Genomic DNA, 25,045 nt, shown 5'->3' on the forward strand with positions numbered 1-25,045 from the left:
ATGACACTTCAGTAGGTGTGAGTGCATGTATGTGTGAAATGCCATGTACATGTGAAACAGTGCATATGTGTGTGTGTGTGTGTGTGGAGCTGTGCATGTACGAGTGAAACTGCACATTCCTTGAGGTGCACGAGAGAGAGGTGCATATGCATACAAACTTCGTACAGTAACTATAATTTGTTTGTATCAAGTGATTTACGTCTAATTATATAAATGATGTTTTGGATGGTCAATGACTGTGATAAAAAGACTGATTAACAATTTTAAAGTGTATATATATGAAATGGAAATAAATTTTTATGTCTCAGCAAAGATACAAATTAAATAATATACAGTATATTGATTTGATTTTTAAAATTAATTTTGATTTAATCTATATTGTTTGCAAATAAGTAATTTGAACCAAAGAATGGTAGTACAGTGGACCCCCGCTTAACGATCACCTCCAAATGCGACCAATTATGTAAGTGTATTTATGTAAGTGCGTTTGTACGTGTATGTTTGGGGGTCTGAAATGGACTAATCTACTTCACAATATTCCTTATGGGAAAAAATTCGGTCAGTACTGGCACCTGAACATACTACTGGAATGAAAAAAGTTCGTTAACCGGGGGTCCACTGTATAACATTACTTAAAAAGGAATTAAAAAAAAAATTCTTGAGAAAGCATAAAAAAAAGAAATGGGGTAATAGGCTTTTAATGAATTATTCACTCAATTACCACAATGTAAAAATCAAGAAGTAACTTACTACAGCAAAACTAGTTTGGAAGAATAAAAGGAAATCCAAAAAGACTATGTAATGGAAAATCCTCTAAGGGGAAATAAAAGGAAAGGTTTCTTCTTGGCAATAAAGTCTGCAGTGTCTTGACAAAATCATTTATAAAACAATATAGCATTACAGTATACTCAGTTCCTTATTATACAATCACAACCTTAAAAATATATCACATTACATATTCAATGCCTATTACATGAATATGATGTGCCATTTTATTTCTATAGTCACACAGTACTACTTTAGGCTGCACCTGTTACCTTCAATGAAAATATCTATACATCATTATGTTCATCATATGTATCCAAAGTTAATATATACAAGCATACATAATCACATAAGACATATCAATATATTTATATATACTGTATAAATAATATAAATATATAAATATATATGCCACTTAAAAAGAAAAAAAAAAGAAAAAATGCATTATATCAATGATGTAATCTATTCCATAAAGATTAAATAAAAATAAATTGGATATATATAGTTAGATTAATATAAAATTATACATAAATCATTCCACAAAGAAAATAATATATAAATTTATTAAAGAGGCATGCATTTAGTGTGGGTAAGAGGGCTTCAATAACAAGATTCATAGCATATTTGGAGGATCATGCACCATGCTCAAGTAAGTTTACCATGCAGAGGGTTGTGGTCTCCAAAGCGCCGCCCACTTACCCTTATTACCGCACCTCTGTGGAATTTTCAAAAGGTCTCCTGAGCCATGGACTGTGGTGCTGCTACTAGTGGGTCTACTCATGGTTCTAATCCATAAGCTACTGCAGACTGAGGAACTAGCCACCTTCCTCATAGGTCGGCCAAAACTCATTACCACTGGAGAGCCAGGCCAGCTGACTATTTCTCCCATATACTTGCCAACTTATACTACATTTTTTAATTACCATACCATTGTTAAGCATGTAACATGCTAACACTACCTTACTCACTTTATAATCTATACTTACAATTAGATGAATACTGAACTGTTTATCCATATTTATAATGAATTCAGAATTACTTCTGCCTAATTTATAAATATCTTTATCTTTTTTCAGCTATACTCTTCCTCTATTCCTAATGAGATGATTTTCCATATACCCTATTTCTAGTAAACATAATTTACTACCCTCATTAATTCTTGGTGTTTAGCTCTAAACAGATAAATTAATTACATGGCACTTGTTGCATTTCATTGAAAAACAAACAAAATCATGGTTAGATGAACAGCAAGAATGCACTTCACTGATTCAAAGAAAACTAAACTAATATATACTCCTCCAATATGAGCTCAAAACTCTTTTATTTGACTTGCAGCAAAAACTGTAGACCAATAGGTCATGACAATGTTAAATGGCAAGTTGCTAAAACATAGCAAAATTATAAAATATGAGAATTTTCTGAGATTATGGTGAAGATTCTGTCTATGCAGAGCAACCACTGTGAAAAAATAGTGAAATTCCAAGCACTTTTGTGACTTCTTACATTATCAAAAAACTATAAAAATAAAAGGTTAATAGGAAGGCATATTTTATTTTCATAGTTCCTTGATAATGTGAGAAGTCACGAAAGCGCTTGGAATTTCATTATTTTTTCACTGTGGTTGTTCTGCATATTGTGATATCACCTGTTTACTGTGATACTATTGCATTCTGTCTATATAATGAGTGTAAGACACATACAATGAATTGTGGCATTTTAGAAAAATTAATATACAATCAAGCTTGATGTAACAGAGGACTAGACAAAAAAACTGTAGCCATTCTAAAATTCTTTCACATCTGGTTATGCATACTTTCAAAAATTAATTAATTATCATAATCCATTTCACTTAACTTCCAATGAAAAAAATTTCAAAGCCTTTAATCATTTTTATATAAAATATTTTAAAATTCTGGATTTCATTGCACACTTTTATGACTGCCTATTTACCTGTGTGTTTTTACCCTTGTAGTTATTGTACTACAACAATGTGTTTAATTTAGGTCTAACATATACATGGACAATTTCTTATAGCTTTTTCCCACCATGTGGGAAAAGCAACTGTATCTAAAATGTTGGATGGCATCAATGAGAAAGATTCTTTTACTAACAGATTTGTGTGTTCCTCTGATAATTATTTCTCATTTATATTTATCCTTTTCTTGCATTTTTTTTTTTTTGTATTTTCAAACCTATAATCTACACAAGAACTTTTTTGACTTTCATCCATTTCCATTACGTGAAAATTTAAAAAAAATATTATCCTTCTATCAATCTAACTGCTAAATTTATTACAATGTCCGATTTTTTGCTATGCATAAATATTTTCTCATTCGTAAGCAAGTAATAGTAAGTAACTATTCCTTTTATTTTTGGAAGATGATTAATATCAGTGAGGAACATCCATGATATATACTGCAGTACTGTGCTCTATTAGGGTGTTTGTTATTTTGCATTTTTCAAAATTTTAAGTTGTAATGATGTCATAGTTTCAGCATGCCCAAAATAGTCTTCATGATTAATAGCTTACTAAATGGCTTATACTTTTTTGCAACTATCTGTATTTGCAACTACTGTCAGCTTCATTTGCAAATAAAATTAATTTTTCTGTCAATTATTATTTTCATTTTCACAAGGACAGCCTTCTTATTGTTGCTCTCATTTCACTTTCAAGTAGAAATTCTGAGTTAAAATTAACTTAGTCACTAAAATACCAAACAATTACCAGATGAAATGTGGAAAGCACAATCTTGTTAAAATAATTTTGTTTCAGATTCCCAAAATATTGTACATCCAACTTTAATGTTACATTAATAATAACTGCACTATTTTTTAATCAAAAAAATGAAGGTAAACTATTCATTATGATGACTGAGAGGTGTTCTAGGATTATCACTTTAATCCTCTATATACAGACTAGTGGAATAATAATGACCAATATGCATTTGTAGGGCAATTTACATTTTTGAAGGGAGGCCTAAAATATACCAACAGCTAGTTAAGCCATTCTATACGTTATTTCAATATCCAAAATAATTTATCTGGTTGCAATGATTTTTTTTTATTAACACATTAAGGAAATATATTTTATTCCTTTATGTATGCATATCTGTACCAACCAAAATGGATTTTAATCAAAAGTATTTTCTTCTCTTGTCTGAATAATAGTGATACTTATCTATCCAATAACAGAATGAATCTTAAAGATATCATAACACTATTAAGTAAATTCTTAACACCATAATCTCACTAATTAAAATAAATCAGAGACCAAAAGAACATGATTTTTGCTTGTCAAGTCACTGAAATGTATACCATTGCCCATTTGCTAATATTTTACAAACACTGACTCAACATGGGGAATAGCGCAGAAGTGGGGCAGAGTGTAGAGCAGTACCACATTAGTCAAGAGCGAAAATACAAATATTACTGGCTGATTATAATAGTACATTGTGGCAATCTCAGACATCAAGTCTTAAGCAGCATTAATCATCAAGCTCATTTTCCTGATTAAGAGAAAAAGGATAATGAGAAGAAATACAAATGGCCCAAGGCTTGTAGTGCCTGAAGGTTACACACAGGAAAGTGGTTACAACATTAAATTATACAGCCTATGACATAATGGGCTAGTCAAGGTGTATAGTAATAGCCCAAGAACAAGAGGATCTACACCGCAAAAGAAGAACATATCCACTAGTGTTACACTTAACCTTGTTTGGTGCAAAGCTTTCCAATATCATTTGTAGGAAATACACAGACCTTAATGAATGTCTTAATGTAATACATCTTCAGGGTACACTTCTTTAAGAGTGAGTACAAGAGTACCAAGGATGTATCATTAGACAACGTCAGTAAAGATCCATAAGGTATGCTGCATATCCACAAAAGAAACAAGCTATTTACTAGCCAAATAGGACTGTGTGTAACACAAGATTACACTGATGGAGCAACATGAGAGGTACAACCAGTACACCCATGCGCTGTTACACAACGCTTATCCACACACTGAATACAACAACAAACACCTTAAGAGGCTGCAAACGAAATTGGAGTATAGTAAATATCAAATGGAGACACTGTGATTTGTGTTGTACTACCAGGCAAACAAGCCAGAGCAGCATCACTGTGTTTCCATCTAAATTTTATCATACTCATAGAAGGCCTTCAAATTGAGGGTTGTAACTACACAGCTGCTGCCTGGGTCTCAAAGTCACATCATAGCAGACAAGCTTAAATAATGTCAAATTACTATTTTAATAAAGATGACTTTGAAATTTAATACACTGTACTTCCTAAAGTATAGTCAATCTCTAAATCAGTGGCATGCAGTATGATAAAGATATCTGGCTAACTATGACATGACTCAGACTTGACCCTGGGATCACAGCTTGAACATCCCACCTCACATAATGAGATCACTCATCAGTCAGGGGCATCAATCATCATTTATGACATCAATTGCATTTACTTAATACATGTGATACACATTTGATGCTGCCATCACCTTCCATTGCATTGCATTAAAAAATTAAATATTTGGCAAAATATATAATTCTTTTATTTACCAATGACTTAAAAATTATATCTACTATATTAGTGACTGACACTACAATTTTTGAAGTATTAATTATTGTAAGTAAGAAAAGGAAAAAAAAAACATTTTTTTTTATTTTTTTATTATCACACCGGCCGATTCCCACCAAGGCAGGGTGGCCCGAAAAAGAAAAACTTTCACCATCATTCACTCCATCACTGTCTTGCCAGAAGGGTGCTTTACACTACAGTTTTTAAACTGCAACATTAACACCCCTCCTTCAGAGTGCAGGCACTGTACTTCCCATCTCCAGGACTCAAGTCCGGCCTGCCGGTTTCCCTGAATCCCTTCATAAATGTTACTTTGCTCACACTCCAACAGCACGTCAAGTATTAAAAACCATTTGTCTCCATTCACTCCTATCAAACACGCTCACGCATGCCTGCTGGAAGTCCAAGCCCCTCGCACACAAAACCTCCTTTACCCCCTCCCTCCAACCCTTCCTAGGCCGACCCCTACCCCGCCTTCCTTCCACTACAGACTGATACACTCTTGAAGTCATTCTGTTTCGCTCCATTCTCTCTACATGTCCGAACCACCTCAACAACCCTTCCTCAGCCCTCTGGACAACAGTTTTGGTAATCCCGCACCTCCTCCTAACTTCCAAACTACGAATTCTCTGCATTATATTCACACCACACATTGCCCTCAGACATGACATCTCCACTGCCTCCAGCCTTCTCCTCGCTGCAACATTCATCACCCACGCTTCACACCCATATAAGAGCGTTGGTAAAACTATACTCTCATACATTCCCCTCTTTGCCTCCAAGGACAAAGTTCTTTGTTTCCACAGACTCCTAAGTGCACCACTCACTCTTTTTCCCTCATCAATTCTATGATTCACCTCATCTTTCATAGACCCATCCGCTGACACGTCCACTCCCAAATATCTGAATACGTTCACCTCCTCCATACTCTCTCCCTCCAATCTGATATTCAATCTTTCATCACCTAATCTTTTTGTTATCCTCATAACCTTACTCTTTCCTGTATTCACCTTTAATTTTCTTCTTTTGCACACCCTACCAAATTCATCCACCAATCTCTGCAACTTCTCTTCAGAATCTCCCAAGAGCACAGTGTCATCAGCAAAGAGCAGCTGTGACAACTCCCACTTTGTGTGTGATTCTTTATCTTTTAACTCCACGCCTCTTGCCAAAACCCTCGCATTTACTTCTCTTACAACCCCATCTATAAATATATTAAACAACCACGGTGACATCACACATCCTTGTCTAAGGCCTACTTTTACTGGGAAAAAATTTCCCTCTTTCCTACATACTCTAACTTGAGCCTCACTATCCTCGTAAAAACTCTTCACTGCTTTCAGTAACCTACCTCCTACACCATACACTTGCAACATCTGCCACATTGCCCCCCTATCCACCCTGTCATACGCCTTTTCCAAATCCATAAATGCCACAAAGACCTCTTTAGCCTTATCTAAATACTGTTCACTTATATGTTTCACTGTAAACACCTGGTCCACACACCCCCTACCTTTCCTAAAGCCTCCTTGTTCATCTGCAATCCTATTCTCCGTCTTACTCTTAATTCTTTCAATTATAACTCTACCATACACTTTACCAGGTACACTCAACAGACTTATCCCCCTATAATTTTTGCACTCTCTTTTATCCCCTTTGCCTTTATACAAAGGAACTATGCATGCTCTCTGCCAATCCCTAGGTACCTTACCCTCTTCCATACATTTATTAAATAATTGCACCAACCACTCCAAAACTATATCCCCACCTGCTTTTAACATTTCTATCTTTATCCCATCAATCCCGGCTGCCTTACCCCCTTTCATTTTACCTACTGCCTCACGAACTTCCCCCACACTCACAACTGGCTCTTCCTCACTCCTACAAGATGTTATTCCTCCTTGCCCTATACACGAAATCACAGCTTCCCTATCTTCATCAACATTTAACAATTCCTCAAAATATTCCTTCCATCTTCCCAATACCTCTAACTCTCCATTTAATAACTCTCCTCTCCTATTTTTAACTGACAAATCCATTTGTTCTCTAGGCTTTCTTAACTTGTTAATCTCACTCCAAAACTTTTTCTTATTTTCAACAAAATTTGTTGATAACATCTCACCCACTCTCTCATTTGCTCTCTTTTTACATTGCTTCACCACTCTCTTAACTTCTCTCTTTTTCTCCATATACTCTTCCCTCCTTGCATCACTTCTACTTTGTAAAAACTTCTCATATGCTAACTTTTTCTCCCTTACTACTCTCTTTACATCATCATTCCACCAATCGCTCCTCTTCCCTCCTGCACCCACTTTCCTGTAACCACAAACTTCTGCTGAACACTCTAACACTACATTTTTAAACCTACCCCATACCTCTTCGACCCCATTGCCTATGCTCTTATTAGCCCATCTATCCTCCAATAGCTGTTTATATCTTACCCTAACTGCCTCCTCTTTTAGTTTATAAACCTTCACCTCTCTCTTCCCTGATGCTTCTATTCTCCTTGTATCCCATCTACCTTTTACTCTCAGTATAGCTACAACTAGAAAGTGATCTGATATATCTGTGGCCCCTCTATAAACATGTACATCCTGAAGTCTACTCAACAGTCTTTTATCTACCAATACATAATCCAACAAACTACTGTCATTTCGCCCTACATCATATCGTGTATACTTATTTATCCTCTTTTTCTTAAAATATGTATTACCTATAACTAAACCCCTTTCTATACAAAGTTCAATCAAAGGGCTCCCATTATCATTTACACCTGGCACCCCAAACTTACCTACCACACCCTCTCTAAAAGTTTCTCCTACTTTAGCATTCAAGTCCCCTACCACAATTACTCTCTCACTTGGTTCAAAGGCTCCTATACATTCACTTAACATCTCCCAAAATCTCTCTCTCTCCTCTGCATTCCTCTCTTCTCCAGGTGCATACACGCTTATTATGACCCACTTCTCGCATCCAACCTTTACTTTAATCCACATAATTCTTGAATTTACACATTCATATTCTCTTTTCTCCTTCCATAACTGATCATTTAACATTACTGCTACCCCTTCCTTTGCTCTAACTCTCTCAGATACTCCAGATTTAATCCCATTTATTTCCCCCCACTGAAACTCTCCTACCCCCTTCAGCTTTGTTTCGCTTAGGGCCAGGACATCCAACTTCTTTTCATTCATAACATCAGCAATCATCTGTTTCTTGTCATCCGCACTACATCCACGCACATTTAAGCAACCCAGTTTTATAAAGTTTTTCTTCTTCTCTTTTTTAGTAATTGTATACAGGAGAAGGGGTTACTAGCCCATTGCTCCCGGCATTTTAGTCGCCTCATACGACACGCATGGCTTACGGAGGAAAGATTCTTTTCCACTTCCCCATGGACAATAGAAGAAATAAAAAAGAACAAGAGCTATTTAGAAAAAAGAGAAAAACCTAGATGTATGTATATATATATATGCATGTGCGTGTCTGTGAAGTGTGACCAAGGTGTAAGTAGGAGTAGCAAGATATCCCTGTTATCTTAGCGTGTTTATGAGACAGAAAAAGAAACCAGCAATCCTACCATCATGCAAAACAGTTACAGGTTTTTGTTTCACAGTCATCTGGGAAAATGCCAAAAGAGTATTATTTTTTGTATATGTCACTCATACATGACTCCCATGAGTTAGGGTATCACATGACAAAATAAAAAAATTTCAGCCTATTTACAATTAAAATACCATAAATTATTTTGTATTAATTATAAGCTAAGACAGTAATATCACGAAGAACGTAATGATATTGCCTAAAATTTAAAGAAAAATGCTGCCCCTCAGAGCAATTAATTACACTGAATAATCAAAGAATGCTTTAACTTATGCATTGGTAATGGAAGAATTTGTTTTTATACTTGACTATATTAACCAAGGAAACTAAGGAAACAGAGAATTATTGTAATTATTACAGTACAATCATGGAAAGAGCTAAACCTGAGTGAGTCATTCAGTGCAAGGGTGAGCAGGATGGTGGAGGGTAATAGGTAGTAGTGATAAGGGGAAGACAATGCCAAAAGGAAGGAATAAACTGGTGTAGCAAACTGTAACAAAGGTAAACTGGTCAAGCTGCCATGGAGAAGGAAGGAGGAAGTAAGGATGAATAAAGAAGGGAAAAGGGGAGAATAAAGAAAAGGGAAGGGAAGGATGAAGAAAATAATGAAGGGAGGATAACGGTGAGAAAGATGGAGAGAACAAAGAAAAGAAGAATGGAGAAGGAAGAAGACATTAAGAAGGCTGAGGAAGAGAAGAATGAAGAGCAAGGTGATGGAAAGGATGAAGAAGAGAAAGGTGAAGAGAAGAATTAAGATAGAGTTAAAGAGAAAGATGAAGAAGAGGATAGAGAAAGATAAGGATAAAGAAGGGAAGAATGAAGATAAGGATAAAGAAGGGAAGAATGAAGATAAGGATATAGATGGAATAAAAAGAATGAAGATAAGGATATAGATAGAATAAAGAGAAGAATGAGGAGGAAAAGGATGAAGAGAAAAATGAGGAAGGGAAGAATAAAGAAAAGGATGAAGGGAAGACTGATAAAGAGAAGAAGGATAAAGAAAAGCAGAATAAAGAAGAGGAAGAATAAAGAGGAAGGCAGAGAAGAATGAGGAGAGAGGTAGGACAAAATAATAGAGATGCACAAAGAGGAAAAAAGAACTGACACAAAATGAAGAGATGATAATTATAATAATAATAATAATAATAATAAAGAAAAAAACAAGTGGAAGAAGAGAAATTTACTTAAGTCTCAGAAAACATTTGTGTGATAAAATGGCATTTTCTGAGGCTAACTGAAAAAATTACAAATGAAATATTTCACATGTTGATAAAAGTGTCAACTTGGTGCTCTGTAAGATACTCTACAAAACTTTCTTCATAAACCTTTACCAATGTGCTGTGTGTGTGTAATTGTGAATTTGTAGCTACATTATTATTTTGTATTTATTTGCGGCACTTAACCCACATAGGCCATGCAGTGCAAGGGATGAGAGCTCATTCTTCCGTCTGCTTAGCACCGGACAGCCATGACTTCTTATTCATAGCAACCATGTTGTGGAGCAGAGCTACACTTACGGTGTGCAATCTTCAGTATTAAATTATTCATATATTTTGTGCACAGTGCTTGTAGAATTTATTCTCTCTTCTTGTAAATCCATCCATTGCTCTACACCACTGCACATGAAAAACTTTCTAGTATTGCCTTATTAATTTTAAGTTACTCTTAAGTTTGCTTGAAATGCTCTGTATATTAAGAGGAATTCTGCATGCATACCTAAATGTCATTTATCTATTAGCTTGTCTTTGAACTTCTATCTATTGAGCTTCTATCTATCTTTTCCAGGTGTTATTTTCAGTTGCTGACACCATACCATTATTGCATATTCTAATTATGCTCAACCGTTTGTTGTCAATAGATTTTTAGCCTTTAACCATCCATATACCTAAGGCTGCTTGAAAACTGACCAGTGTCACAGTAATTTCTCACTAGTTCATGTATGTGGCCATCCAGTGACAATCTATGTCACTGTTGACTCTTAGGTTCCTCTCCTTGTCTGATGTCTTTAACTTTTTGTTACACAAACTACAATCTTCATGTGGCCCTTATTGAACTTCTTCATTTTTATTCTGTTGCATCCTTTTTTTAATCACACTGGCCTTATCCCACCAAGGTAGGGTGACCCACTCAATAACTATCTCGTTAGAAATGCGTAGACATTGCAATTCAAACGACCCTATGAACCACAATACACTCACCACTCATTCAGACTGCAGGTGCTGTATGTCCCACCTTCAGAACTCAAGTCCAATAAATATGTTTCCAATATGTTCCAAGTCCTTTCTTTCTTGTCCATGGATCTCCAACATTTTCTTTAAGGTCTTTCTTTGCTTTTTGGAATATACTTTCTGATACCATCTTCATGTAGTATGCTTCAGATTTTGTTCAAGACTTGGTTTATCTACCACTTAGAATATTGTACCAGATATTTGAATTTGTTTCTGAAATACTTGTTTAGTTATTTATATTTTCTCAGCTTTATAGTGCCTGTCTTGAATTTCATTATTCTTCCCCAGGTTATATTTCATAAAATATTACATCATATTTCCAACAAAACATGGTCGCTCTTTCCAAGTGTATTAAGATACTTTATTTTGAGAACTTCATTTTATGTAGTTAATATCATGTCAGCTGAAATGGTCTGTTGTTTTCTCCATTTTTCAAAATCTTAACCCCTTGACTGTCGCAACCCCAAATCCTGAGGTGTCTCCTAGTGTCGCAAAATTTCCGAAAAAAAAAATTATTTTTTCTTATGGAATGGTAGAGAATCATTTCCCAATTGTAATGACACCAAAAGAACGAAATTTGATGGAAAACTGACGGAATTACGCTCTCACGAAGTTAGTGACCTCTGCGATATTTACTAATTGGCGATTTCGCCCAATTTGACCCCTATTTTCAGCTAATTCACTTGTTCCAGTCGACCAAACTCATAGCTATTTCTTTAGAACTCCATTTTTTCTATCGACTGAATACAAAAAACTGCCCATTTACAGATTTCAACTACCCAATAATGTGGTCGGAAATTTGCAATTTGGCCAATTTCACGAAAATTAAAAAGTACGACAATTTTAAAATAAAGTCCAGAATGAACAATGCAGACATCCCTGGCTCTAAAATAACATTTTCTTTGTTCATCAGTCACGTCTCCAGGCCCCTCTTATATTACTCGGGCTTTCTATTTTGAATTTTTATTCAAACAAAAAATAGAAGATTTACTGTTATGCAGGCTACTGCAATATTGTAATAATTGTATAAATAATATCAACCCATTCATGACTGCATATTAGAATGGCTAGTTCGACATTTATTGGAAAATGACATCATTTGTTTACTTTTGAACATTGGCAAAAATCAAACATTTCCCCTACTTTGAGCTCCAGTTCAAGGTTCTTTTCAATGAAAATCACCTCTAGTTCTATAATATGTTTTCTATTCTATCAAATAAGACCAAGAAAATGAGAATACAACCATAAATACTATACGAAAATAGACCACAAATTCGGCACTGTAATTAAAAAAAAAAATGGTTGGAGTTTTTTTTTCCTCATTATACACTGCGTGCTGCAGGATTTTTTTATATGGTGCACACTGACCATACAGACCCATTCTCTCACATGTGGGCCTACCAGCTTTTTCCTGCTTGATCTGAAGCCGCTAGAATTTATGAGTATATATACGTCAAACACGGTGGCTTGTAAGATGTATATATACGACCGAAATAGTCAAAGGGTTAACAACTGCAAGCAACTCACAGAACGACTGTGAGAATCATCTGTAAAAACCTTCATTGTGGTCAAGGTGAGGCCATGCTAACCTTTCCAGAGTATAGAAATATAGTTAGTTAGATGAATCTTATTAGGCCAGAATGGTAAAATGGATAACATACTAAATTGCTAGTTTTAGGACTGGCTTGCAATTGGTTTGGATCCTTTAATCTTTGAGTTGTTGTTTTATCTCCTTTAAGTCACTTACTGAATGTGATGATGCATTAAAAACTGTCATTACAATAGAGAATATGGCTAGCCATTTATTTACAATTCAATACCAAGTTTATTTAGTTATAACTAAAATTCCCCATTATAATGAGAAGCCTTTTCACAGTTGCTTTTCAATACTATAGAATATTTCATTTATCTTTTCAAATTCTTCTCTCTCCCAGGTGTTGTTATATAACTAAGTGCACACATCTACAATTCTAAGTTTTCAGCATCATTCTGGGCTTCCTGCACTGCAGTTTTGATATTAGTGTAGTATGTCTTTTTTTTTTTTTCTTAAATTTGTTTTTCAGTGTTTCTTTTATCAATATTGTACAGCATGTGTCTTTTATTTCTACTCTGCCTTTTCTTCAAACAAGTACAGTAGTTAACTTACCCACAAATTCTTTTTCATTTAATGTATTCCTCCAGTTTAGATTGTCACATTTCTTCACATTTATGTCCCATAAATATATTGTTTTTGAGATTAATTTGTTTATATTTAAATTTTTTTTATATCCATTTATTCTTTTTCCTGTTTTCTCATTAATTTTGATTCAGTCTATGTTTATCCTTAATTCATTACCATCTCAAACTTGCATGCTTATGTGTGTGTGTATATGCATGTGTGTGCATGCACATGCAAATGTTTTTTTGTAATCCAATATGACACAAGCTGAACAAAATTAAAATAAATACATGTATTAGCCCACTATGCTGAGCATCAGATTCATATGATGTACTTAAAAGAAAAGGCGAATATAGGAGTAGCATTCCTGATGTAGTATACAAATGCCTCTGACCAAAATATTCATGAATCAGAGAAAAATCTTTTACTTGAACGATATGTTTATGTTGGATAAGCCTATTACTTTTCAACTGGTTCTCCCTTTCAGTCAGTGAACAGCTCCACTATAACACACACACAATTAAGACTTTATACTCGGCCAATAAGTAAAATATTTAGTTACACTTCCTCGTATAAATAATAAAGAATACTTTATGATTCATATAATAATTAATAAAGAATACTTCACAATTCATCATATAATAAAGAATACTTCATGATTCATCATATAATAAAGAATACTTCATAATTAATCATTTAATAAAGAATGCTTCATAAGTCATCATGTAATTAATCAAGAATACTTCATGAGATAAAATATGATGTACTGTAATTAATAATGTTAAACTGAAATGTTCTTACGTATACACAAGGAGTGAATTAGCGAGTAAAACTTACAGCAGCATAATAAATGGTACCCTAATAAATAGTACTACTGTACAAAAATACCATTCCTTGACATTTTTTTAATTTATATTCATTATTTAAAAAAATAGCAATAAGTAAATGTTATTCATCATATTATTGCAATATTATATAATGCTGCAATGAAATAATTAGAACAAAATATTATTTGGAATTTACTGAATTTTTATTCATTTTTTTTTAAATATAAAAATCAGTCAAATACCATACAGGCATCTGTGGCCTTTCACTGCTCCCATTTGACAACTGTTGCAGACCATGCACATGTTCTGCCAGAAATGCACACGCATGCTAGTGGCTTTCTTTTGTGCTTAACAATATTTTATTACATGTAAACTACATTTTTATACTGCATAAAGAAATAAAATGTTTGTTTGTTTGCTGCTTTATCCAATTTGGAAAATTTTATATTAAGTACTGCCTGTAACTACACATTTAACTGCACATGCAAACACCCACTGCAATATTTCATTTCAATCACCTAATATATATGATAAATTCATGTGAAAAAAAAAACAGTGTAAATGATACAGCTGACCTTAATTTCCTTTTTGTAAGTATCATCTTTACTGATAATTGGGGACCATCATCCTCGAAGAGAATAAACGTACTTCAGGGAAAAACTAGATATTTCTTCCCTGGGCTGTCTGAGTATTTTTATATATCTCCATTTATAATTCTGAGATACAGGAAGCTGCTGGACTTCTTTAGAATACTCCAAGCTAAATATGTCAAATCCATATATATTACAGTAATTTATTCTGATTAGTTTATTATTTGTTATATATCCCACTAAATTCTAAGCCTTCATGACAGAACATGAAGCACAAGCATTAAAAGCATGCATGTAGTTTATTTTATTCATGAACCGAGCCACAGACCGGGCCGCGGGGGCGCTGACCCCTGAAACCCCCTCCAGGTATAGCTCTTGACTTTATTTCATTACCAGTCAGAATCCACTGTAGGTAAATGAGCAAATCTATAATGTTACAGTACATACGTGTCCATTTGTCTACAGTGATTGTTGGTATGTTTATACCTATCGTACTCTCAATTAAAATCCAATTTATTGTTTGGAAATGCTGTTAGAGATAATTAATAATTGAAAAAGTTATCCACCAGTTATAAAAGTAATAGACACAACTTTTCATGACTTATACACAATTTAATAAACTGGAATATCATTTCAAAACGAAAAAATAAAAGCAAACAGAAGAAAGTTATGCCAAATGTACTAAACAAAGCTCAATTTACAAATAAAAGATTTACTGGACAGAGCATTATAAATATCAAAGAAATTTCATTTGCACGAATTACTATAATCCACAAATAACCCCCACATAGGAGAAAGAAACTTATGACGATGTTTTGGTCTGACCAAAACATTGTCCTCGGTTTCTTTCTCCTATGTGTGGGTTATTTGTGTATTGTTCCAGTCATGGTACTGTTCCTTTTTATTCTTTAATTACTATAATCATCAGGTAGATACAGTAATGCAACAAAAGCATAAAGCTCAATCGCATTATTCTCATGCCAAATTAATCTACTGTATACTGTACAATTCTCTTTATATATCTGTACTGTTCATCAAATATCCCCCCCCACCCCCAAAAAAAAAGAAAAATGCATCAAATTGTATTTTGTAAATAAACTGAGCTTTGGTGTACATAAAACAAAAAATTAAGCAAACAGACAAATTTAAGACCAATTCTAAAATAAATAATGATTAATTGTAAGCAAAGCATATTTAATAAATCCTGAAGACTACAGAATATGCAATCCAAACAACTTAGGTTAACTGATTATACAGTAATATTAAAATAATGTAAATAAATGAAAAAATACTATAGAAAAGACTAAAATAAAGATGTCTAAATGTAATCTAAGGATGATATGGGAAGGATAAATGAGACTTAGGCATCTGAAGGGATTATATAAGCTGACAATATTTGACTGAAAAACAAACAAGGAAAACTGTTGGGCCGGCAGCCTCTCAAACACTTTTCCTTGGCCTCAGGATGATGGCAGGTGATGGCAGACACAAGATTAGTGACCAAGACAAATAGACATTTTTTTAAGGGTTCATACATTGACCATTATGTGTTGCATCACCAGTGAAGAACATTACTTACATAGGGAAAGAACTTTATCTGGCAATATTACTCTACGTAGAAAACATTAACCAAAAATTTACATGGAACGCATGATTTTAGCAATATCATACAATATACATTTTCCAAAACAAAAACAAAATACAAACTCTGTGTAATAAATAATATCAAAAAGTTTATATATTTTGAATACAGTTCATTTGATGTTAAATTACAGAATATTAAGTTCAAATTAAGAATGGGGCAGAACCATAAACAGCTAAGGAATTACCCAATAGGATAAAATGATATGGGCAGTCTTTTGAGATTAATTTTAGCAATACTTCATGAATTATTATTCAAAATATAAAAATACAAGAAATTATGGAATCTTCAATATTTTTGGAAATTCATTTATGCCAGGTTGAGAGTTCTTAACCTTTGTAAGTCATGAGCTCACTGCTGGCTTTCAGAGATAAGAATACACGTTTATATGATCCACCCGCACCAGAGCACAGCCACCAACCCGGCGTTAAACCTGCACTACCCATACTTCACCAGTATCAGTTATATGTTAATGTATTACTCATCATTACGGCTTATTCAAACTGTTTTATTCTGCATAAATACAAAATATTTTTTGTGGTAATACATATATATTCGGTAACAGCCAAGTTTTTGAGAAGTGAGAATTAAGTGTACATTGTATTATACTCTCAAAAATATAAAATTCTAACAAACTAGTATAGCTTTTTTGTGAAACACTGATTATCCCATACTGAACCTTTAATTACAAAATACCTTGGAAGATATGTGCAAATGAACTGTGTAAAGTGTGGAAGAAAAGTAAATAAAAAAAATTCTGATATAATACTGTACATAAGCATTTTTGTACAAATGCAACCTTTAAAACCGATATGTATGATAGCTTGGAATACGAATATGTAGATAATAATAAGGTTTTCTATGACAATAAAAGTGTAGGAAAATATTACATGTAGCAATAAATTAATTCTGTGATTTAAGAGTGAAATGAAAATATGCCAAGGCAGTATGTATGTATATAAAATTAAAGATCACCATAATGTAGTCATGAAGATGTGATGCCATTTGTAAAGGCGATTTTTTTAACAACTGAAATATGAATTTGAGTCCAGAAAATTTACCCTATATCAACACTCAATGAAGCTGTTAATACATATTAAAATATTTATATTTGTATTAATTATTACTTCCTACACACAGTCAGCTAATCCTTCTCTGCTTTCTTTTTCTTCCCCCACTTTTACTCAGTATGTTTTTCCTAGGATTCCAATTTTTTCTTGACTCCTATATTTTCTGCCTCCCAGAACCATGGCCTGCATAACAGAATTTTTTTCTCCCTTGTACCCTGCAATATACATACTTAAATACCTTAAATCTACTTCAATTTCAAACCAATATTTTGTACCCTCTTCCCAGGCCTACAGTACTGAATTCCAGAATGTAGTCCACTTTCTGAGAAAAATATAATTCGCAATTAAATTATTATTAAGAACCTAATCAAATCTTCGTTTCTAATGCTACACTAAGGACCTGACATTTTTCCTTGTCAAATTCTTTTAAAGAAGAAATAAATGAAGTGAACATCTTCAAGAGTGTAATGACCATGTCATATGCTTAATGCTGAAGCAATGAAACAAAAACAATTCTCAACTTAAATAAAAAAAAAAGCTGGGAAACCAAAAACAAAATGAGATGGCTCCAAAATCGTAACAACACAATTGCAAACAAATCATAGAACAGGTGGGGGTTTAAGCCCCACCCATTGTGATTAAAATGAGATGGCCCCATTACAAGCTTCATTTCCCAATACAAAACTGTAACGGTGAGTGCTTCCTCTGTGAGATCAAAGATTTCCCAAAGTTTATCAAATTAGTGATATCCCAAGATGATTAGATATCTCTTTTTCCAGCACATATTTCTGTATCCTAATTAAGAAGGAATGAGGAATGAACTCCATCCCTGTTAAGAAATCCCACTACCATATCACTGGCAGGGCAACTGTGATAACATGCAACCATCAACATGCTAAAACTAAATCAACTTGGCTTCAGGATTCTCCATAATAAAAAAGTGATGGCTAACAGTCATAACTCACTTCCTTGCCAATAAAGTGCCAATAAGACCAACTTTATTAGTACAAAGGAAGCTTCATAATTTTTATAGCATTGGGATCAAAAGGTAATTCAGTGCTCTATGTAAAAAGAACCTGATTCTAATGCAAACATATGACACATACAAGCCAGATAAAAAAGTCCCCCCCAATACCACCAGTCAGATGCCATTCTTCTTTTGCAAATATACAGGGTCTAAAGCCAGCAACAAACAACAAAATACCTTTCATCCGTGGACTGCTTGCAGAGGCAAATGCAATGTTCGTGGCTTTCACAGAGACCAACATAAAGGATCACTTGGACAACGAAATATGGATCCCAGGTTGCAACCTATACAGATGCGACAGAGTGAACAGGCCAACCCCCCGTTGGCCTGTATATCACAGTCACCTATTTGCACAGAACTGCTTAATGCCTCAAATGATGTAGTGGAACTTTTAGCAGCAAAGATCGAGAACCAAAACCTAGTCATTGTGGTAGTCTACAAGCCTCCGGATGCAACGTCCCAGCAATTCCAGGAACAGCTGTTAAAAATTGATCACTGTCTGGAATCTTCCAGCTCCTGCCCCCAACATCTTGCTCCTGGGGGATTTCAACTTGAGACGCCTAAAATGGAGGAATATAGCAAATAATGTTGTTGCAGTGATAACACCAGGAAGCAGCTCTGACGAGAACTCACACACACATACAAGCTTTTAAATCTCTGCACAAAATTCAACTTAAACCAGCAAATAATAGAGCCTACTAGACTGGAGAATACACTAGACCTCATCTTCACTAACAATGATGATCTGATACGAAATGTCACCATATCAAAAACAATATACTCAGATCACAACATAATCGAGGTTCAGACATGTATGCTCAGAGCCCCAAACTTACAAAATGAGATCAGTCACAAGGAAGCCTTCACCAAATTCAACTTCAATAACAAGAACATAAAGTGGGACCAAGTAAACCAAGTCCTAAACGATATAAGCTGGGAAGATAGACTAAGCAACACAGGCCCCAACTTATGCCTAGAACAGATTAACTCAGTGGCACTCAATGTATGCTCAAGGCTTATTCCTTTAAGAAAAAGGAGGAGTAGATGTAAAATAGAAAGAGACAGGCGCTCCCTTTACAGGAGACAGAAAAGAATAACAGAGTGGCTAAAAGAGGCCAATATATCTGAAATGCATAGGGAGACACTGGTCAGAGAAATAGCAAACATCAAACTTAAAAGCCATAAATGAAATTGAAAGAAACCCAAAGTATTTCTTTTCTTATGCCAAATCAATGTCGAGAACAACATCCAGTATTGGGCCCCTACTTAAACAAGATGGGTCCTACACAGATGACAGCAAGGAAATGAATGAGCTACTCAAGTCCCAATATGACTCAGTTTTTAGCAAGCTGCTAACCAGACTGAGAGTCAAAGATCAAAATGAATTTTTTATGAGAGAGCCACAGAATTTGGTAAACACAAGCCTATCTGATGTTATCCTGATGCCAAATGGCTTCAAATAAGCAATAAATGACATGCCCATGCACTCTGCCCCAGTGCCAGACTCACGGAACTCAGTGCTCATCAAGAACTGCAAGAAGCCCCTATCACGAGCTTTTACCATCCTATGGAGAGGGAGCATGGACATGGGGGTCGTCCCACAGTTACTAAAAACAACAGACATAGCCCCACTCCACAAAGGGGGCGGTAAAGCAATAGCAAAGAACTACAGACCGATAGCACTAACATCCCATATCATAAAAATCTTTGAAAGGGTTCTAAGAAGCAAGATCGCCACCCATCTAGATACCCATCAATTACACAACCCAGGGTAACACGGGTTTAGAGCAGGTCGCTCCTGTCGGTCCCAACTACTGGATCACTACGACAAGGTCCTAGATGCACTAGAGGACAAAAAGAATGCAGATGTAATATATACAGACTTTGCCAAAGCCTTCGACAAGTGTGACCATGGCGTAATAGCTCACAAAATGCGTGCTAAAGGAATAACAGGAAAAGTTGGTAGATGGATCTATAATTTCCTCACAAACAGAACGCAAATAGTAGTAGTCAACAGAGTAAAGTTTGAGGTGGCTACGGTGAAAAGCTCTGTTCCACAAGGCACAGTACTCGCTCCCATCTTGTTTCTCATGAACGACCTTGATAAGACCATAATTCCCTACCAAACTCTGTTTGTAGATCTGAAGAGGAAACGGTCTCAGCTGCCCATCACAATGTTCTTCACAAGGAAGCCTGCCACTACTCCTACTGCCTCACCTGAGGCAGTGAAGACTTAGAATCCACACACTAGTCTCATCATGCCATGCAGTTACACTCCATATAATCACCTCCATTCAACTGTCATCAGTAACTGCATGTAATATCAATAGAGAAATAAAGAATTTTAATTTTAATTTTTTTAATCATCACAAGTCATCAGAGTTCATCTGCCTTACGAGTAGTGAGTGTTTTGTTTGTTCATTATTTATTAAACTACGGTATAAATAATGTCAACCCATTCATGACTGCTAATAATAATAATAATAATAATAATAATAATAATAATAATAATAATAATAATAATAATAATAATAATAATAATAAAAAATACGAGGGTTGAAGCAGTGGGTGGTAGAGGCATCATCAGTCAGTATGGCTTTGTTCATGCTGGAGTGAGCATTAGCCTCTGCGCTCTTTCAAACATTTCACAATAATTCATTGTGTTTGGTGCTTGTTGATTGACTGTGACTGCTACATAATTAACCATGGGCCCAAATAAACTTTGGTAAAGAAACTGAGAAACACGAAAGAATTGAAGAAAGAAATTGTATAAAAATACGAGGCAGTGGTGGAGGCAGTACAATATTTTACGATGTTCTCAGGTACGTATTTTATGATTGTTCATGAGAACATAAGAAAGAAGGAACACTGCAGTAGGCCTGTTGGCCCATACTATTCAGTCCTTCACAAAACCAACCCACTAACAGAATAAATGCTACCCAAGCAATAAGCTTTGAGCATTCCATTTACTCACATGCAAGTCCCACTCAAATCCAACCCCCTCTCACTTATGTATTTATCCAACCTAAATGTGAAGCTACCCAAGGTTTTATAGCTTTGATAGGACCTTGGGTAGTTTTAAAAAGATATTGGACAAATATGTGAGTGGGAGGAGCATGTACGTATACAGTGGACCCTCGACTAACGCTATTAATCCGTTCCTGAGAGCTCAGTGTTAGTCAAAATAATCGTTAGTCAAGTTAATTTTCCCCATAAGAAATAATGGAAATCAAATTAATCCGTGCAAGACACCCAAAAGTATTGAAAAAAAAAATTTTAACACATGAAATATTAATTTTAATACACACAAACTGAAGAAGACATGCATAGTTACATGACACTTATCTTTATTAAAGATCTGGTGATGATTGATGGGATGGGAAGAGGGGAGTATGTTGATGGTCTTAGTGTTTAGAAGGGGAATCCCCTTCCATTAGGACTTGAGGTGGCAAGTCCTTTTTCAGGGTTACTTCCCTTCTTTTAATGCCACTAGGACCAGCTTGAGAGTCACTGGACCTCTGTCGCACAACATATCTGCCCATAGAGGCCTGTACCTCCCGTTCTTTTATGACATTCCTAAAGTGTTTCACAACATTGTCAGTGTCACCATTAAACACTTATTCAGGTTTCAGTCCTTCACTGTCTATGTACTCCTTGAATTCCTGCACATATTTTTCAGCTGCTTTTTGGTCCAAACTGGCAGCCTCACCATGCCTTATCACACTATGTATGCCACTACGATTCTTAAATCTCTCAAACCAACCTTTGCTGGCCTTAAATTCACTCACATCACCACTAGTTGCTGGCATTTTTCTAATTAAATCGTCATGCAACTTCCTAGCCTTTTCACATATGATCGCTTGAGAGATGCTATCTCCTGCTATCTGTTTTTCGTTTATCCATACCAATAACAGTCTCTCAACATCTTTTATCACTTGCGATCTCAGTTTCGAAAACATAGTTGCACCTTTGGCAAGAACAGCTTCCTTGATTGCCGTTTTCTTGGCCACAATAGTAGCGATGGTTGATTGGGGTTTTGTGTACAGCCTGGCCAGCTCGGAGACATGCACTCCACTTTCATACTTAGCAATGATTTCTTTCTTCATATCCATAGTAATTCTCACCCTTTTTGCTGTAGGGTTGGCACTAGAAGCTTTCTTGGGGCCCATGGTGACTTATTTTGCAGGTGCAATCACTAAAAAGGCTGTGATAATATGAATTGTTCCGATTGTATGCTTGGAAGCGACCGAGGTGGCTGGCTGGCTGGCTTGTAAACACTGGCCAGAAGTGGACGCGTCTCAGACGGAACGAATAGTGTTGGTCGAGTTTTTTAGCGCTAATCGAGGCAAAATTTTTGCGATAAAATGTATCGCTAGTCAGATTTATCGTTAATCGATGCCATCGCTGGTCGAGGGTCCACTGTATACATGTATATACATACATTATTTTGTTTTATTATTTTATTATATTTCCCTACAATATATTGGGGCACCAAACATTCGTGAGGATCTTGATCCCCTAACCCTCGCGAATGTTGAGGGAGACCTGTATATATGTTTGGGGCACTAGCGGTAAAAACGTATATATACGTTTGGACCGTTTACTGGTTAACCTCCTCATGGCTGTGCCACTGCCTATCATCTGTTTTGAATGTCGGCAAAACAAGTATGTTTGCCATTTTTTATTTTATCCATAACTTTGCCCTAGAAAAGGTCATTAGAGAAAAATGGATAAATGACCTGGAGAGCAATAAAATCCTGATGAAAGCTTTAAAAATTTCCAGTTCAAGTAGCTTATTCTGCACAGTATTTTAGAACTCCAGATGATATCTAGTCTGGTCCTACTGCTTTGTTTACAAGTGTTTTCTTAACTTCTCTGGTTGCTTCCATTCACTCCATCTCACCTGGATGGCTGGGAATTTAAGACCAATTTAATTAAAGACTTATTCTACAAATGCACTCTGTACTTTTATATGAAGTACCTCTTGCATTTTCTCCTCTAACGTAGCTATAATGTTATCTACAGTACCTTAATTCTTCATATATATGGGTTTCACATTAGTTTTACTCTTTATAAATTAGTACATTTGGATCTTTTGTACAAATCCATCGAGGTTTAGTGTTTTTTGAAAGCATAATAGTACAGTGGACCCCCGGTTAACGATATTTTTTCACTCCAGAAGTATGTTCAGGTGCCAATACTGACCGAATTTGTTCCCATAAGAAATATTGTGAAGTAGATTAGTTCATTTCAGACCCCCAAACATACACGTACAAACGCACTTACATAAATACACTTACATAATTGGTCGCATTCGGAGGTAATCGTTATGCGGGGGTCCACTGTATTATACTATGTCTTGATTAAATTTTTTTTCTCTTTTAAACTAGTACAAAATATTTGTCATTGCTTGACTGTTTCCTCAGTTTGTTTTTGAGTCTTGAATTTCCAAGTTTTTTGTTTCCTTTCATTAACTTTCTAGTACACGTACCTGCTACTGAGTTGGTCATTTCTGTTAGATTTTTCATTGTTTGGTTCATGGAACAAGCCATCTGACCCCGTGGCCTGGCTAGTAACCCCGTGGTTCTTGCTTCACACACGGGGAGCTCGGGTTTGATTCCCAGAGGGGTGGAAACATTTCGATGCTTTTCCTTACACCTGTTGTCCTGTTCACCTAGCAGCAAATAGGTACCTGGGTGTTAGTCGACTGGTGTGAGTCGCATCCTGGGGGACAAGATTGAGAACCCAAATGGAAATAAGACAGACAGTCCTTGATGTTGCACGGTCTTTCTTGGGTTATCCTGGGTGGCTAACCCTCTGGGGTTAAAAAATCCGAACAAAATCTTATCTTATCTGATTCCATTTTTATACAGGTGCACATCCCTTTATCCGAAACCCTTGGGGCCTGTACTGTTTCAAATTTCAGGATGATTCTCAACGCCACTACATGGCAGCATGACCCAGCACGGAGATGACTGATGCTCCACACACTCATGAAAAAACTTTGGTGTTTGGAACCTTTGGAATTTCAGAATTTCAGATAAAGGGATGCAGACCTGCATTTCTTCCTTGTGGAATTATCTCCCATTTCGATTCTCAGAAACAATGTTTTGGTCTGCCACTATATGAAATATATATTAATATTTTTCTCTCTTGGTAATACCAATAATATTTTTCCAAAATATTGTTAATAAATGAAGTAATTGTTAGTCAAATTTCTGAGATATGTTGTAAAGTTTGCTCAACTTGCAGATTATGCAAGTTTCTTTATATCAACTAAATTAATAACAGATGCCTTCATGAAACACAATATCTACTGTACTAAATAAAATAAAATGCTTAAAAAAAAAAACTGTTGCTTACCCCTAAATATAATATCAAAGATATAGATGAGAAACTTATCAATTCATGTACCAAGTCTGAAAGGAATACAGTCACTAAGTATTCAAGGAATACATTTATCTTGCACTACATTTAACATTTTATAAAATTTCTTTATATATCACACGCCTCCATGAGTCATTTCTGCAACACACTAATAGATAGCACCT

General features: G+C 35.2%; 1 protein-coding gene across 6 annotated transcripts in view; it reads right to left on the minus strand.

The window, feature by feature from the left end:
- slo (calcium-activated potassium channel slo) overlaps positions 1–25,045 on the minus strand; it is a 536,051-nt gene that overhangs the window by 179,906 nt on the left and 331,100 nt on the right. The window lies entirely within an intron of this gene.

Source organism: Cherax quadricarinatus, chromosome 83 (genome assembly GCF_038502225.1).
Source record: "Cherax quadricarinatus isolate ZL_2023a chromosome 83, ASM3850222v1, whole genome shotgun sequence".
Classification (NCBI taxonomy): Eukaryota; Metazoa; Arthropoda; class Malacostraca; order Decapoda; family Parastacidae; genus Cherax; species Cherax quadricarinatus.